Source organism: Balaenoptera acutorostrata, chromosome 3 (genome assembly GCF_949987535.1).
Source record: "Balaenoptera acutorostrata chromosome 3, mBalAcu1.1, whole genome shotgun sequence".
NCBI lineage: Eukaryota > Metazoa > Chordata > Mammalia > Artiodactyla > Balaenopteridae > Balaenoptera > Balaenoptera acutorostrata.
In genome coordinates this window covers 167,723,686-167,738,892 of record NC_080066.1, presented here as the reverse complement: position 1 = coordinate 167,738,892, position 15,207 = coordinate 167,723,686, and the positions used below count along the sequence as shown (strand labels likewise).

The following is a 15,207-nucleotide window of genomic DNA, read 5'->3' as shown; positions in this document are numbered from 1 at the left end:
CCAACCACCTCACACACTGCTGCACCAGCCCTCCTCGGCCGCGTCCACCGCAGTTCCGGGGAGGGGCTTGCGCTTACGCACGCCTTTGCGTTGGGAAGGAAGTCCCGCCCCCATTCTAGACCCCGCCCTTAATTCGCTGCGCGGGGCGGGCTTTCGCAGTCCGGGTACCGAGAGCGCGGACGGTGGGTGCAATGGGTTGCGCGGGTAGGTCCTCCTCTCGGGCTTAGGGAGCGGGAGCAACAGGTGGAGCCCGCCGTACCTCCTCTGAAGGGGCTCTGTTCTACCTCATGTATGGGAACGTAAGTTCTTGTATTCTTGCTTTGGTTTTAGCGTAGGGGCTGTTTAAGTACTAGCTGTGTGCCTGAAGCCTCGCAAACGTTTTAGCATTTAATTTACAACTCAACCAGCCTGTATTGGAGGTGTTGTTTTCCGCAGGTTTTCATGCCTCGCCTGTTGCTCACTGATGGTTGGGGAAGGTCTGGCTGCCTGCAATAATCAAGCTAAACTGGGTCCTTTGTTATATGCAGAGAAATCAGCTTCACGGTAGTTAATCTTTTTTTCGATGTGGGGACCACCAGACCATCTGGGAAACCTTTCCCACGCACTGTCTCTATGTCCGGTGACTTTGGGAAGTCCTAAAGGACAACGGGGGAATTCACCAAGCTTAGGTCGAGTGAGCCTCCCCACCACCCCGGAGCCAGCATGGGACACAGCTGAACTCATTTCTTGGAGGAACTTGCCAGTGTGTCCCCAAGAGCCTGGGTGGCATAGTCTGTGCCCAACTGGTGCCTGAAGCCTACGGGGACTGCACTTCCTGTGCTCCGGACTTCCTCATAGGTACTTTTCCATCTGGCTGTTCATCTGTATCCTTTAATATCCTTTGTAATAAATCAGTAATGGTGAGTAAAGTGCTTTCGTGAGATCTGTGAGCCTTTTGGCAAATTATCAAACCCAAGGAAGAGGTCATGTTACGGAAGGCAAGTCTGTGTGCCTGACAAACAGTGAGGCCAAACAATACCAAAACGTCAGTTCGGAGCAGAGAAAGGTATGTTGCAGGGCCCTTCAAGGAGACGGGTGGCTCATGCCTTAAAAACCCAGAACTCCCCAAGCTTTCAGCAAAGCCCTTTTATAGGAAAGGTGAGGGAGGGGCGTGGTGAGTGGTTGCAGACTTCCTGGTGTCACATCCCTTGTTCTTGAGGTCAGGTCACGGTCGGGTCACCATGTTCCTGTTAGCCTCCACCAATGTTATTCTCTGTTCTGACAAGGAAGGGCAAGGTCCCAGGGCACAACTTTCACCCTTCGAGGTCCAGGCACTGCCTAAGAGGAGGGGTTCCCTGTGCAGACAGGTTACCCTGCCCGGGAGCCTTAGTCCAGCAGCCGGTCTGGGTCCTCCCGCCAGTGCCCAGGCCCCGCTAAGGAGGCAGATCTCAGCTGGTGGCGCCCGCAGGGCCAGGTCCCCAAACGCTGCCCAGCTGTCATCACTGAGGAACCCAGGCTCCCAGAACCCCAAGGGCCCTCAGACTCCTCAGGCCGCCGAGACAGAGGCCAGTCCCATGGTCGGTGACCCATGGAGACCGCTGCACGACCAAAACAACCCAAAAAACCTGTTCTGCTTAAGTTACCTAGAGTGACTTCTGTTATCTGCAGCCAAACCCTGACTAATAGATGCATTGAACACAGACACAGACACAGACACACACACACACACACACACACACACGCACAAAGTTATCTCTTAAAAATGATTTTTAGTACTAGCAAGATTGAACACGTTTTCAAATATTTATCGGCCATGTATAATTCTCTTTTTAGGAACCACGTCTTATAATCTGAGTTCCTGTTTAAAGACAGTTCTTTTGAAAAACTGTTTCATAAGAACTCTCTTTACATTGGGGATTCTAATGATGCAAAGAGTATTGCGTTTGTTTTTTTTTCCCCCTCAGTAGATTCCATGTCTCTTACCCTTGTTTGTGGTGTTTTTAATGTCACATGTGGTCTGATGGTACCAATCTCTACTGTTCCATAGGTTGTCTTTCTAGCTGTCTTCTAGTGACAGGAAATTCAGAGAAACCAACAGGCCTGTTTCTCCAGGAGGGGGATGTCCCTCATGCCCTGAATTCTGCCAGGAAAGTAGACTGGATACCAAGTGACGTGGAGGAGGGGCTCCTGCAACCTTGCTGTGAAAACCTCTCCCCTCTGTGTCCCATGGACGTGTCACCCAGTATCCCAGGGGAAACTGGAGCAGTTTTTGCTGAGCTGTTTGGGGCTGTTGTCCTAAAGCTAAGCAGGGGTGGGGGTGGGGGACAGACAGGTCCTAGGTCTGGTCCCTCATGTCCTTGTATTGCACAAGGGACAAAGCCTCATTTCCCAGGACATTCAAGCATATTCCAAGCAGAGGCCTCTTCCACCCCTGATTCTGCCCCTTCTTTCATTTCCTGCCCCTCCTTTTCCCCCCAGCTTCACACTGAGATTCTCACTTTCCCCTTTTTTCTCCTTATTCATTCTTTCATTCAAAACACATTTACTGGGACTTCCCTGGCGGTCCAGTGGATAGGACTTCGCCTTCCAATGCAGGGAGTGCAGGTTCGATCCCTGGTCGGGGAGATAAGATCCCACATGCCTCACGGTCAGAAAACCAAAACACAAAACAGAAGAAATAGTGTAATAAATTCATTAAAGACTTTAAAAATGGTCCACATCAAAAAAAATCTTAAAAAAAAATATTTACTGAGCTCCTGACCCAGGGGAAGACGACAGACAAATCTACACTTTTCATGAGACTTATTCCACTAGGGGTAAGGAACAGAAAGAAGTAAGTGTAATAATAGCACCTATTTTGTGAGTGCCTATGTGCGTCCAAACTAAGGCACATCAAGGGTAATTCACTTGCCAAAGGTCACAACTAAGGATTCCAACCCAGGCACTGGTCAGAGATCATGCTGTTAACCAGCAACCCATACTGCCTCCTTGGTTATTACAGATATGAGATTAGGGCTCTGTGCCATTTGTCAGCCAAGGTAAAATGTTTTGTGCTATAAATTTGTAAATCATGGCAGGCAGGGGAAGGACGATCTCATATAAAATAAAGTTCACAAGAATTGCAGTCGAGTTTTATGAAAAGGAGGACTATGGATTTCTCACATATCCAAGAAGGGATTTTGAAAGGGAAAATAATGCTCCCGCGGAAGACTCACCCACGCAGGCCTCACCCTTGCATTAGCGTGCAAAGGTGAGTTCTACCTGGCACCAAGCCTGGGAAGAGATAGATTCACTTCCTCCTTGGACTTTTGGGCTTAGACGTCATCCAGCATGGAGGGGATGGAAAAAGAGATGCCATGCAAATGGAAATCAGAAGAAAGCTGGAGTAGCAATTCTCATATCAGACAAAATAGACTTTAAAATAAAGACTCTTCCAAGAGACAAAGAAGAACACTGCATAATGACTGAGGGATCAGTCCTAGATGAAGATATAACAATTGTAAATATTTATGCCCCCAACATAGGGGCAACTCAATACATAAGGCAAATGCTAAGGGCCATGAAAGGGGAAGCTGACAGTAACACAGTCACAGTAGGGGACGTTAACACCCAGCTGGCGTCCTCGGCAGCCTCACTACCTGCAGAACTTCTGACACTGCTCTTCTTTCCCAGATAGTGACCTCGCAGGGTAGGCAGGGCCGTAGGAGGTGGGGGAGGGGAGAGAGCAACAGGACTCCACTCACTGTATCCCTCTCTGCTTCCATCCAGGGCTGCTGTCACTGTGACCAGAGGTGAGTGTGCTGGGAAGGGGCTTGAGCCCACCTTTACCAGGAGACTTTGGGAACCTCCAGTCTTGTATCAACCCAGGTCACTCTGAAGCCCTAAGACTTAGGCTGGGTGGGCAGTGGGCGGGGAAAGATGGATTATTAGAGGTGAACAGGATTCTGGAGATCAGGGAGCCAAGTAAAGTCATTATTAACTTTAAAAGCTGTGGTCTGTGCAGATTTGGGGGGCAGGCTGGAAGTGCCCGCAGGCTCCTATAGGACAGAGGACAAGTCTGGGGCAACAGAGAGGTGCCCCTGCCCTCCCCCCGCCAGTCCATCATAAATCAGGCAGAGCACTTCTGATTTTCACACTCTGTTTCTCAGAAAGATAGTGGTGTCCTTGGCTCTGCACCTAGTGTTCCCACACTGCCTCCAAGATGTCAGCTAAAGCCATAGAGAGCGGGGGAGGAGATGCCACTGACCCCTTCCGGCCGGAATCCCCCTCTGATGGTGAGTGCCCTAGGGAAGCTCCAGAGGGCGGGGTGGCCCAGGGCTTGGGGTGCCTGAACGAGGGCGGAGGGGGTCTGGGTTCTGGCCTGGAGCTGCCACCAGGTGCACTGTGCCCCATCAGGTCTCTAACCTCCTGGGCCTCACACTCCTGCTCTGTGAAGTCTGGAACCTGCCAGCTCCGCGTTGGTGCTGGGTCTCCCTCTCTCTGTCTTCTCCTTGGGTTCACCTCCAAGCATCTTTGTCACCTCTTAGCACAGCTGCCATTGAGGTCCCCTCCCAACATCAGAGTTCTTGGGAGTTTCGGGAGATGGTGGAGGGCGCTGTGTGGGGCCTCTGGTCCCTCAGCTGCCCACCCTGCTGGGAGCTCCCCCACCTCTTTTTTTTGTTTTTCCAGAGGAGGATGAACCTTCCCAGTCATCCAACCAGGCCTCTGATGGTTCTCCTGGCAAGCCACCACAGGGGCCACCCCAGGGGCCAGATGGATCTGGCTCTGACCCCAGAGACCCACCCAAGGATGGAGGCAGCAATTTCTCCCGTAAAGCAGGTAACTGATCCCTGACCATCAATCCACGGGCCCTCACCCAACTCCCCACTGCTCAGTTCAGCCTTCTGAGTTGTCAGTGTCAGGCCCATGTTCCTGATAGAATCGCTCTGACACTCACATTGTCAGAAAAAGGGCACAGTATACATGAGAGATGAAAGAAATGACGCTCTAGAATCAGAGGAGCCACACTTCAGGACTTGGCTCTGCCTCTGACTTGCTGAGTGACCCAGAACCAGTCACTTGCCCTCTCTGGGCCTTGAATGGTTTCCTTTTAAGCACAGTGTAGGATGAGGTCCCTCTTAGGGCTTTCCCAGAGCCAGGTCATATTCTGTTAGGAGGGACAGAGGTGCTGCTCAGGCTCCAGGGCAGCCGGCAGGCGCAGGCTCAGGCTCAGGCACGGCTCCTTGCCGGTTAAGTCCACTGGCCGTGCCCGACCTTTTGGCCCCATAGCACCCAAGGCGGGTGAGTACCATTTCTCCATTTTCCCTCCTCCCGTGATGCCCCAGGGCCTGGTTGTTAAAGTCCACCCAGGACACACCCTCGCAGAGCAGTGTCACGTGTAAGGGTGGGGCTAGCCTGGGGCCAGGGCAGCAAAAGACACAGGCTTTTTGTTTTATTTTGGGGGGGGCCCCATAGAATACACACAGCATTAAATTTACCAAGGTAACCATTTGTCAGCGTGCAGTTCAGTACTGTTGACTATATTCGCATTACCATGCAGCCAACCTCCAGAACTCTCTTCATCTGCCCAAAGTGAAACTCTGTACACATTAAACATTAACTACCCATATCCTCCTGCCCCCAGCTCCTGGCAACCACAGTTCCTTCTGGCTCTAAAAATTTGACTAATCTAATCTAAATTCCACGGAGGTGGTATCATACCCTGTTTGTCTTTTTGTGACTAGTTTATTGTACTTAGCATAAGGTTCCCAAGGTTCACCTGTCTGTCAGAACTTGCTGTGTAAGGCTGAATGATATTCTATTGTGTGTATATACCACATGGTGATCATCCATTCATCCGTTGATGGACACTTGGGTTGCTTCCGCCTCTTGGCAATTGTGATCAATGCTGCTGTGAACACGGGGGTGCAAATATCTCTTCAAGACCCCGCTTTCCATTTCTTTGGATATATATCCAGAAATGGGATTACTGGATCATATGGTTTTCTACTTTTAATTTTCTCAGGAACTGCCGTACATTTTCCATAGAGGTGATGGTGACTAGGGTGGCAGTGGTGGAGCCAGAGACAGATTGGAGTCATGCAGCCACAAGCCAAGGATTGTTGGCAACCCCTAGACAATGATGCTAGAAAGAGGCATGGAAGGATCCTCCCCTAGAGCTTTCAGAGAGAGCCTGGCCCTGCCTACACCTTGATTTTAGATTTCTGACCTCCAGAACTGTGAGGGACCATGAGAGAATCAACACAGTTTGTGGTAGTTAATTACAGCAGCCTCAGGAAACTAATATGGGCAGACCTCATTTTATCGTACTTTGCAGATACTGCGTTTTTTACAAGTTGAAGGTTTGTAGCAACCTAGCCTTGGCAGATATTGGTTCACATTTTTAGCAATAAAGTATTTTAAAATTAAGGTATACTCCTTGTCTTTTTAAACAAAAGGCTATTGCACATTTAGTAGACTAGAGTATAGTATAAACATAACTTTTATATGCACTGGAAACCAAAAACTTCACGTGATATTCGCTTTCTTGCGGTGGTCTGGAACCGACCCCTCAGTATCTCTGAGGTGTCCCTGGACAGAGCTTGAAAATCCCATTGTGGTTGAAGGCTGCATTAGAGTCAGAGTCTATACAAGGAGGAGGTGGGAGTCTCTAGGGGGGTGCTGGACATTGGTAATAGAAAGGGGGCAGTTTCTGTTAGTGACAGGGTCTAGGGCAGCACCGTCCAATACACCTTTCTGCAGTGGTAAGCATGCTCTCTGCGTGATCCAGTATGGTAGCCACTAGCCACATGTGACTATCGAGTCCCTGAAATGTGGGCCGTGGGACTGAGGAACTGAGTTTTAAATTTTATTTCATTTTAATTAACTAAGATTTAAATAGCACACATGGCTAGTGGTTCCTATAGTGGCCAGCATGGGCCTAGTATATGACCTTGGGTGTGTGTGGCAGAGAGTTCAAGATCTTTGGAAGTGAGGCATGAGAACTTCAAGGCCAGTTTGTTGGAAATATCATCTGTGCAGAAACGGAAACCCTCAAGACAGGTCAGGGGTACTGATGGAGAGAGAGGTGATGGTGAGCCATGAGCTGCAAACTTCAAAAAATGACTGCAGGTCTGAGCCTGATTTCGTACCTTCTCTCCCTTGCCTGGGACCAAGGCTCCTCTTTGTGGGGAGCTGGCTGAGCTCACTCCTGCAACTCCTGAAATCTCCGGAACTCCTGGTCCCAGCTGCCCCAGCACCCCAGTCCCTGCCCCTGTCATATGTCCCTGCCAGCCCCAAGAGCTCTCAGCAATTCAACATGGTCCAGGCATGCTCTGCCCCGTGGTGCCAGGGGCTTCAGCCACAAGGCAGGATACACACAAGGAGCAGGGTGACTTCTCTATTTTTTTTTTTAATTTTTGTATTTTATTTTATTTATTTTTTTTATACAGCAGGTTCTTCGTAGTTATCCATTTTATACATATTAGTGTATACATGTCACTCCCAGTCTCCCAATTCATCCCACCAGAACACCCCCCCACCACTCTCCCCCCCTTGTTCTCTACACTTGTATCTCTATTTCTGCCCTGCAGACTGGTTTATCGAGGTTCCACATATATGCGTTAATATATATTTGTTTTTCTCTTTCTGACTTAATGTCACTCTGTATGACAGACTCTGTATGACGTAGATCCATCCACGTCACTACAAATGACCCAATTTCGTTCCTGTTTATGGTTGAGTAATATTCTATTGTATATATGTACCACATCTTCTTTATCCATTTGTCTGCTGATGGGTATTTAGGTTGCTTCCATATCTTGCCTATTGTAAATAGTGCTGCAGTGAACATTGGGGTGCATGTGTCTTTTTGAATTATGGTTTTCTGTGGGTATATGCCCAGTAGTGGGACTGCTGGGTCATGTGGTAATTCTATTTTTCGTTTTTTTAGGAACCTCCATACTGTTCTCCATAGCGGCTGTATCAATTTACATTCCCACCAACAGTGCAAGAGAGTTCTCTCTCCTCCACACCCTCTCCAGCATTTGTTGTTTGTAGATTTTCTGAGGATGCCCATTCTGACCGGCGTAAGGTGATACCTCAATGTAGTTTTGATTGCATGTCTCTAATAATTAGTGATGTTGAGCAGCTTTTCATGTGCTTCTTGGCCATCTGTATGTCTTCTTTGGAGAAATGTCTATTTAGGTCTTCTGCCCATTTTTTGATTGGGTTGTTTGTTTTTTGTTAATATTGAGCTGCATGAGCTGTTTATATATTTTGGGGATTAATCATTTGTCCGTTGATTCATTTGCAAATATTTTCTCCCATTCTGAGGGTTGTCTTTTCATCTTGTTTGTAGTTTCCTTTGCTGTGCAAAACTTTGAAGTTTCATTAGGTCCTATTTGTTTATTTTTGTTTTTATTTCCATTACTCTAGGAGGTGGACCAAAAAAGATCTTGCTGTGATTTATGTCAAAGAGTGTTCTTCCTATGTCTCCTCGAAGAGTTTTATAGTGTCCGGCGGTCTTACATTTAGGTCTCTAATCCATTTTGAGTTTATTTTTGTGTATGGTGTTAGGGAGTGTTCTAATTTCATTCTTTTACAAGTAGCTGTCCAGTTTTCCCAGCACCACTTATTGAAGAGACTGTCTTTTCTCCATTTTATATCCTTGCCTCCTTTGTCATAGATTAGTTGACCATAGGTGTGTGGGTTTATCTCTGGGCTTTCTATCCTGTTCCATTGATCTATATTTCTGGTTTTGTGCCAGTACCATATTGTCTTGATTACTGTAGCTTTGTAGTATAGTCTGAAGTAAGGGAGTCTGATTCCTCCAGCTCTGTTTTTTTCCCTCAAGACTGCTTTGGCTATTTGGGGTCTTTTGTGTCTCCTACAAGTTTTCAGGTTTTTTGTTCTAGTTCTGTAAATAATGCCACTGGTATTTTGATAGGGATTGCATTGAATCTGTAGATTGCTTTGGGTAGTATAGTCATTTTCACCATATTGATTCTTCCAATCCAAGAACATGGTATATCTCTCCATCTGTTTGTGTCATCTTTGATTTCTTTCATCAGTGTCTTATAGTTTTGTGAGTACAGGTCTTTTGTCTCCCTAGGTAGGTTTATTCCTAGGTATTTTACTCTTTTTGTTGCAATGGTGAATGGGATTGTTTCCTTAATTTCTCTTTCTGATCTTTCATTGTTAGTGTATAGGAATGCAAGAGATTTCTGTGCATTAATTTTGTATCCTGCAACTTTACCAAATTCATTGATTAGCTCTAGTAGTTTTCTGGTGGCATCATTAGGATTCTCTATGTATAGTGTCATGTCATCTAAAAACAATAAGTTTTATTTCTTCTTTTCCAATTTGGATTCCTTTTATTTTTCTTCTCTGACTGCTGTGGCTAGGACTTCCAAAACTGTGTTGAATAATAGTGGTGAGAGTGGACATCCTTTTCTTGTTCCTGGTCTTAGAGGAAATGCTTTCAGTTTTTCACCATTGAGAATGATGTTTTGCTTTGGGTTTGTCGTATATGGCCTTTATTATGTTGAGGTAGGTTCCCTCTATGCCCACTTTCTGGAGAGTTTTTATCAGAAATGGGTGTTGAATTTTGTCAAAAGCTTTTTCTGCATCTATTGAGATGATTATATGGTTTTTCTTCTTCAGTTTCTTAATATGGTGTATCACATTGATTGATTTGCGTATATTGAAGAATCCTTGCATCCCTGGGATAGATCCCACTTGATCATGGTGTATGATCGTTTTCATGTGTTGTTGGATTCTGTTTGCTAGTATTTTGTTGAGGATTTTTGCATCTATATTCATCAGTGATATTGGTCTGTAGTTTTCTTTTTTTGAGGTATCTCTGTCTGGTTTTGGTATCAGGGTGATGGTGGCCTCATAGAATGAGTTTGGGAGTGTTCCTTCCTCTGCAGTTTTTTGGAAGAGTTTGAGAAGGATGGGTATTAGCTCTTCTCTAAATGTTTGATAGAATTCACCTGTGAAGCCATCTGGTCCTGGACTTTTGTTTGTTGGAAGATTTTTAATCACCATTTCCATTTCATTACTTGTGATTGGTCTGTTCATATTCTCTATTTCTTCCTGGTTCACTCTTGGAAGGTTATACCTAAGAATTTGTCCATTTCCTCCAGGTTGTCCGTTTTATTGGCATAGAGTTGCTTGTAGTAGTCTCTCATGATACTTTGTAATTCTGCGGTGTCCGTTGTAACTTCTCCTTTACATCTCTAATTTCATTGATTTGAGTCCTCTCCCTCTTTTTCTTGATGAGTCTGGCTAAAGGTTGATCAATTTTGTTTATCTTCTCAAAGAACCAGCTTTTAGTTTTATTGATCTTTGCTATTATTTTCTTTGTGTCTATTTCATTTCTTTCTGCTCTGATCTTTATGATTTCTTTCCTTCTACTAACTTTGGGTTTGTTTGTTCTTCTTTCTCTAGTTCCTTTAGGTGTAAGGTTAGCTTGGTTATTTGAGATTTTTCTTGTATCTTGAGGTAGGCTTGTATTGCTATTAATTTCCCCCTTAGAACTGCTTTTGCTGCATCCCATAGGTTTTGGATCATCGTGTTTTCATTGTCATTTGTCTCTAGGTATTTTTTAATTTCCTCTTTGATTTCTTCACTGATCTCTTGGTGAAGAGATTTAGTAACGTATTGTTTAGCCTCCATGTGTTTGTGTTTTTTACGTTTTCTTTCCCTGTAATTGATTTCTAATCTTACAGCGCTGTGGTTGGAAAAGATGCTTGATATGATTTCAGTTTTCTTAAATTTACCAAGGCTTGATTTGTGACCCAAGATGGGATCTATCCTGGAGAATGTTCCATGTGCACTTGAGAAGAAAGTGGAATCTGCTGTTTTTGGATGGAATGTCCTATAGATATCAATTAAATCTCTCTGGTCTATTTTGTCATTTAAAGCTTGTATTTCCTTATTAATTTTCTGTCTGGATGATCTGTCCATGGGTGTAAGTGAGGTGTTAAAGTCTCCCACTATTATTGTGTCACTGTCGATTTCCTCTTTTATAGCTATTAGCAGTTGCCTTATGTATTGAGGTGCTTGTATGTTGGGTGCACGTATATTTATAATTGTTAGATCTTTTTCTTGGATTGATCCCTTGATCATTATGTAGTGTCCTTCCTTGTCTCTTGTAACATTCTTTATTTTAAAGTCTATTTTATCTGATATGAGTATAGCTACTCCAGCTTTCTTTTGATTTCCATTTGCATGGAATATCTTTTTCCATCCCCTCACTTTCAGTCTGTATGTGTCCCTAGGTCTAAAGTGGGTCTCTTGTAGACAGCATATATATGGGTCTTGTTTTTGTATCCATTCAGCCAGTCTATGTCTTTTGGTTGGGGCATTTAATCCATTCACGTTTAAGGTAATTATCGATATGTATGTTCCTATGACCATTTTCTTTTTTTTTTTTTTTTTTTTTTTTTTTTTTTTTTTTTTTTTTTTTTTAATGAGGATCTTGAATCAGATGCGTATGTTTTGATTGATTGATTGATTGATTGATTTTGGCTGTGTTGGGTCTTCGTTTCTGTGTGAGGGCTTTCTCCAGTTGTGGCAAGCGGGGGCCACTCCTCATCGCGATGCGCGGGCCTCTCACCGCCGCGGCCTCTCTCGCCGCGGAGCACAGGCTCCAGACGCGCAGGCTCAGCAGTTGTGGCTCACGGGCCCAGCCGCTCCGCGGCATGTGGGATCTTCCCAGGCCAGGGCTCGAACCCGCGTCCCCTGCATTAGCAGGCAGACTCTCAACCACTGCGCCACCAGGGAAGCCCCCTATGACCATTTTCTTAATTGTTTTGGGTTTGTTTTTGTAGGTCCGTTTCTTCTCTTGTGTTTCCCACTTAGAGAAGTTCCTTTAGCATTTGTTGTAGAGCTGGTTTGGTGGTGCTGAATTCTCTTAGCTTTTGCTTGTCTCTAAAGCTTTTGATTTCCCCATCAAATCTAAATGAGATCCTTGCCGGGTAGAGTAATCTTGGTTGTAGGTTCTTCCCTTTCATCACTTGAAGTATATCATGCCACTCCCTTCTGGCTTGCAGAGTTTCTGCTGAGAAATCAGCTGTTAACCTTATGGGAGTTCCCTTGTATGTTATTTGTCGTTTTTCCCATGCTGCTTTCAATAATTTTTCTTTGTCTTTAATTTTTGCCACTTTGATTACTATGTGTCTCAGCGTGTTTCTCCTTGGGTTTATCCTGTATGGGACTCTCTGCGCTTCCTGGACTTGGGTGGCTATTTCCTTTCCCATGTTAGGGAAGTTTTCGACTATAATCTCTTCAAATATTTTCTCTGGTCCTTTCTCTCTCTCTCTTCTCCTTCTGGGACCCCTATAATGTGAATGTTGTTGCGTTTAATGTTGTCCCAGAGGTCTCTTAGGCTGTCTTCACTTCTTTTCATTCTTTTTTCTTTAGTCTGTTCCACAGCAGTGAATTCCACCATTCTGTCTTCCAGGTCACTTATCCGTTCTTCTGCCTCAGTTATTTCTGCTATTGATTCCTTCTAGTGTAGTTTTCATTTCAGTTATTGTATTGGTCATCTCTGTTTGTTTGTTCTTTAATTCTTCTAGGTCTTTGTTAATCATTTCTTGCATCTTCTCAATCTTTGCCTCCATTCTTATTCCGAGGTCCTGGATCATCTTCACTATCATTATTCTGAATTCTTTTTCTGGAAGGTTGCCTATCTCCACTTCATTTAGTTGTTTTTCTGGGGTTTTTTCTTGTTCCTTCATCTGGTACATAGCCCTCTGCCTTTTCATCTTCTCTGTCTTTCTAAAAACTGAGGAAAGAGGAAGGAACTTGGCCCAGGGCTAGGAAGGCCAACAGAGAGGTATGGATTTAGGAAAGGAAGCAGGAGTGAGGATGAAATGGCAGAAGTAAAAAGCAGGGTCAGAGGTCTGGGTTGAAAGAACACAATTTGAGTAGAGTTGAAGGTGACAGAAGATGAGTCTAGGTTTACTAGGAGAAATAGAAAAAGTCTCTTGGGGACGTTGGCCTTAAGTCTCACAACCACCAGATAGGTATTTCAGAAAACAAGAGGTTCAGGACACATCTCTGAAAGGTTTGAGTTGCCTTATTCAGGTATGATTATAGTGGGGGAATAAGGAAATCTACCAGAGAAGTGGCTAGGGCTCACAGTTATCCTAGGGGCAGCTGACGACAGGGGCAGAGCCAAGGGAACTGCTGGATCAGGAGGCCCACGAACAAATCAGGGGCATAGCCGCCTGTCACTTCCCTACCAGGAAGGAAGCCAGGTATATTACTATAACCAAGGCACACTGGGGTCTTTACTGTATGGAGAACTTGGCTCCTGCCCGCAATCCTATGGCTCTGCGTCATACACAGGAAGTAGGGCCTCTGTGCAACCAGAAATGGGAATGGGACTGAAGGAGATTCAGCCCACAAATATCCGACCACCAGCTTCCACCTCTGCAATCAGCCACCCTGTGTCTGCTCAACGCATCACAGAAACAAGTTTTCAAGGTGAGTATACAAACAGCAGAGAAAATTGAAGAATGAGGTCAGCGTTCAAAAATGGGGTCAAATCGACAGCTGGGAAGTGGTGTAGAGACAGGTAGAATTTAGATCCTGAGCCTTTAATAACCACTACCTTCTCTCAGTGCTCTCTGTTTTTAGACTCTATATAAGAACACCTAGGGCTTCCCTGGTGGCGCCTGCCAATGCAGGGGACACGGGTTCGAGCCCTGGTCTGGGAAGATCCCACATGCCGTGCAGCAACTAAGCGCATGTGCCACAACAACTGAGCCTGCATTCTAGAGCCCGTGAGCCTCAACTACCGAAGCCCACGTGCCTACAGCCCATGCTCCGCTACAAGAGAAGCCACCGCGATGAGAAGCCCGCACACCGCAACCAAGAGTAGCCCCCGCTAGCCGTAACTAGAGAAAGCCCGTGCACAGCAATGAAGACCCAGTGCAGCCAAAAGAATAAATACGTAGAATAAATAAGTTCAAACAATAAATAAATAAATAAACATAAATTAAAAAAAAAAGAACATCTAATGCAGGAGGGAAGGTGGGAGGGCCACTGTAAAGGTCATCTATGCTACATGTACAAGAACCCCGAGAGCACACCAATAGGTACCACATTTTTCACTGCTGTAGCCGATCATTCCCCCTGTACTATACCACACTGTAGCACTCCCTTCCCTCATCTACTGCTATAGTCTCTTTGGAAGGTGTTTCAGAACTCTTGTTGTGAGAGTGCCAGTTGAACTGTCCTCACTTCCTTAATTTATACCAGGATTTAAGACCTTGTGGTCTGAGATCCTGTCCAGAGAGCAAGCAGGCTAAGACTCTTGTCTTTGTTGATATATTTCATCAGAAAGGGCTCTACCCCCTCTCCTAGTTCATGGTGTGAAGTGTTCTTAGCCTCTCAGGAAAGTGGGGAGAATTGAAAGGACTCTATATGAGAATGCTAGGCTTTGTAAAACATTTCAGTTTTTTAAAAATAAGACTCATTTTGTATTGGACTTACAACAGTCCTATGAAATACAAAGAAAGCCAAGAATCAGTGACATGAAATGATCACCAGTAAGAATTACAACAGTCACCGCTTACCTCGTAGCATAGGGCACTGTCCATGATCCTTAAGAAGAGTTAGCAGAAATGCCTTGCCCATCTTGCCCCTGAACCCCTTGAAAGGTACACGACTGCTGTGTTGGTGTTTAGGGGGAGCATCTCACTTACCAGGGACTGACTTCTCCCTTGATTCCTCTGTAGTGATGGAGACTTCCCCGCTGATGAAAAATTCCCTGGGATTGCAACCTCCAAGCCAGACAGCTTTCCTATGGACTGACAGAGAACTTGTCAAGATGAAACACCAGTCTGCGGGAGAAAGGGAAGAAGAGAATGATGGAAATCGTTTCTGGGAAACTATTTTTACATTATGTTTTGTTTGTTCCTGGTAAATAAACTGTAATCTTCTTAACATTAAAACAAAATCTAAACCACTAAATTCAATAATACAGGAATATAACTTTCGAAAAACATTTCTTTGGCTGCGCAGCATGTGGGATCTTCGCTCCCCAGCCAGGGATTGAACCCACGCCTGCTGCATTGGAAGCGCAGAGTCTTCACCACTGGACCACCAGGGAAGTCCCAGGAATATCACTTTTAAAGGAGAAGTTATAAACCCCTTGGTTACATGAACTGGAGATTTTTAGTAAGAAGTCAATATATTTGTTGTTAGGCACATTTTATGTTAGGCTGTCTCCCT

At 45.2% G+C, this 15,207-nt stretch overlaps 1 long non-coding RNA gene across 12 annotated transcripts; it reads left to right on the top strand.

The window, feature by feature from the left end:
* Positions 1-93: 93 nt before the first annotated feature.
* LOC130707588 (uncharacterized) lies at positions 94-14,946 on the top strand. 12 transcript variants are annotated; one of them, XR_009007475.1, is made up of 9 exons: positions 355-837; positions 2,027-3,770; positions 4,128-4,253; positions 4,648-4,797; positions 7,910-8,050; positions 8,395-8,493; positions 13,318-13,455; positions 13,593-14,069; positions 14,712-14,946. It is a non-coding gene; the product is annotated as an uncharacterized LOC130707588 (long non-coding RNA). The 12 variants fall into 12 exon arrangements; XR_009007469.1 differs by lacking the exon at positions 13,593-14,069; XR_009007470.1 differs by lacking the exons at positions 13,318-13,455; positions 13,593-14,069; positions 14,712-14,946 and adding an exon at positions 94-299 and having other exon boundaries at positions 528-837; positions 8,395-9,398.
* Positions 14,947-15,207: the final 261 nt, after the last annotated feature.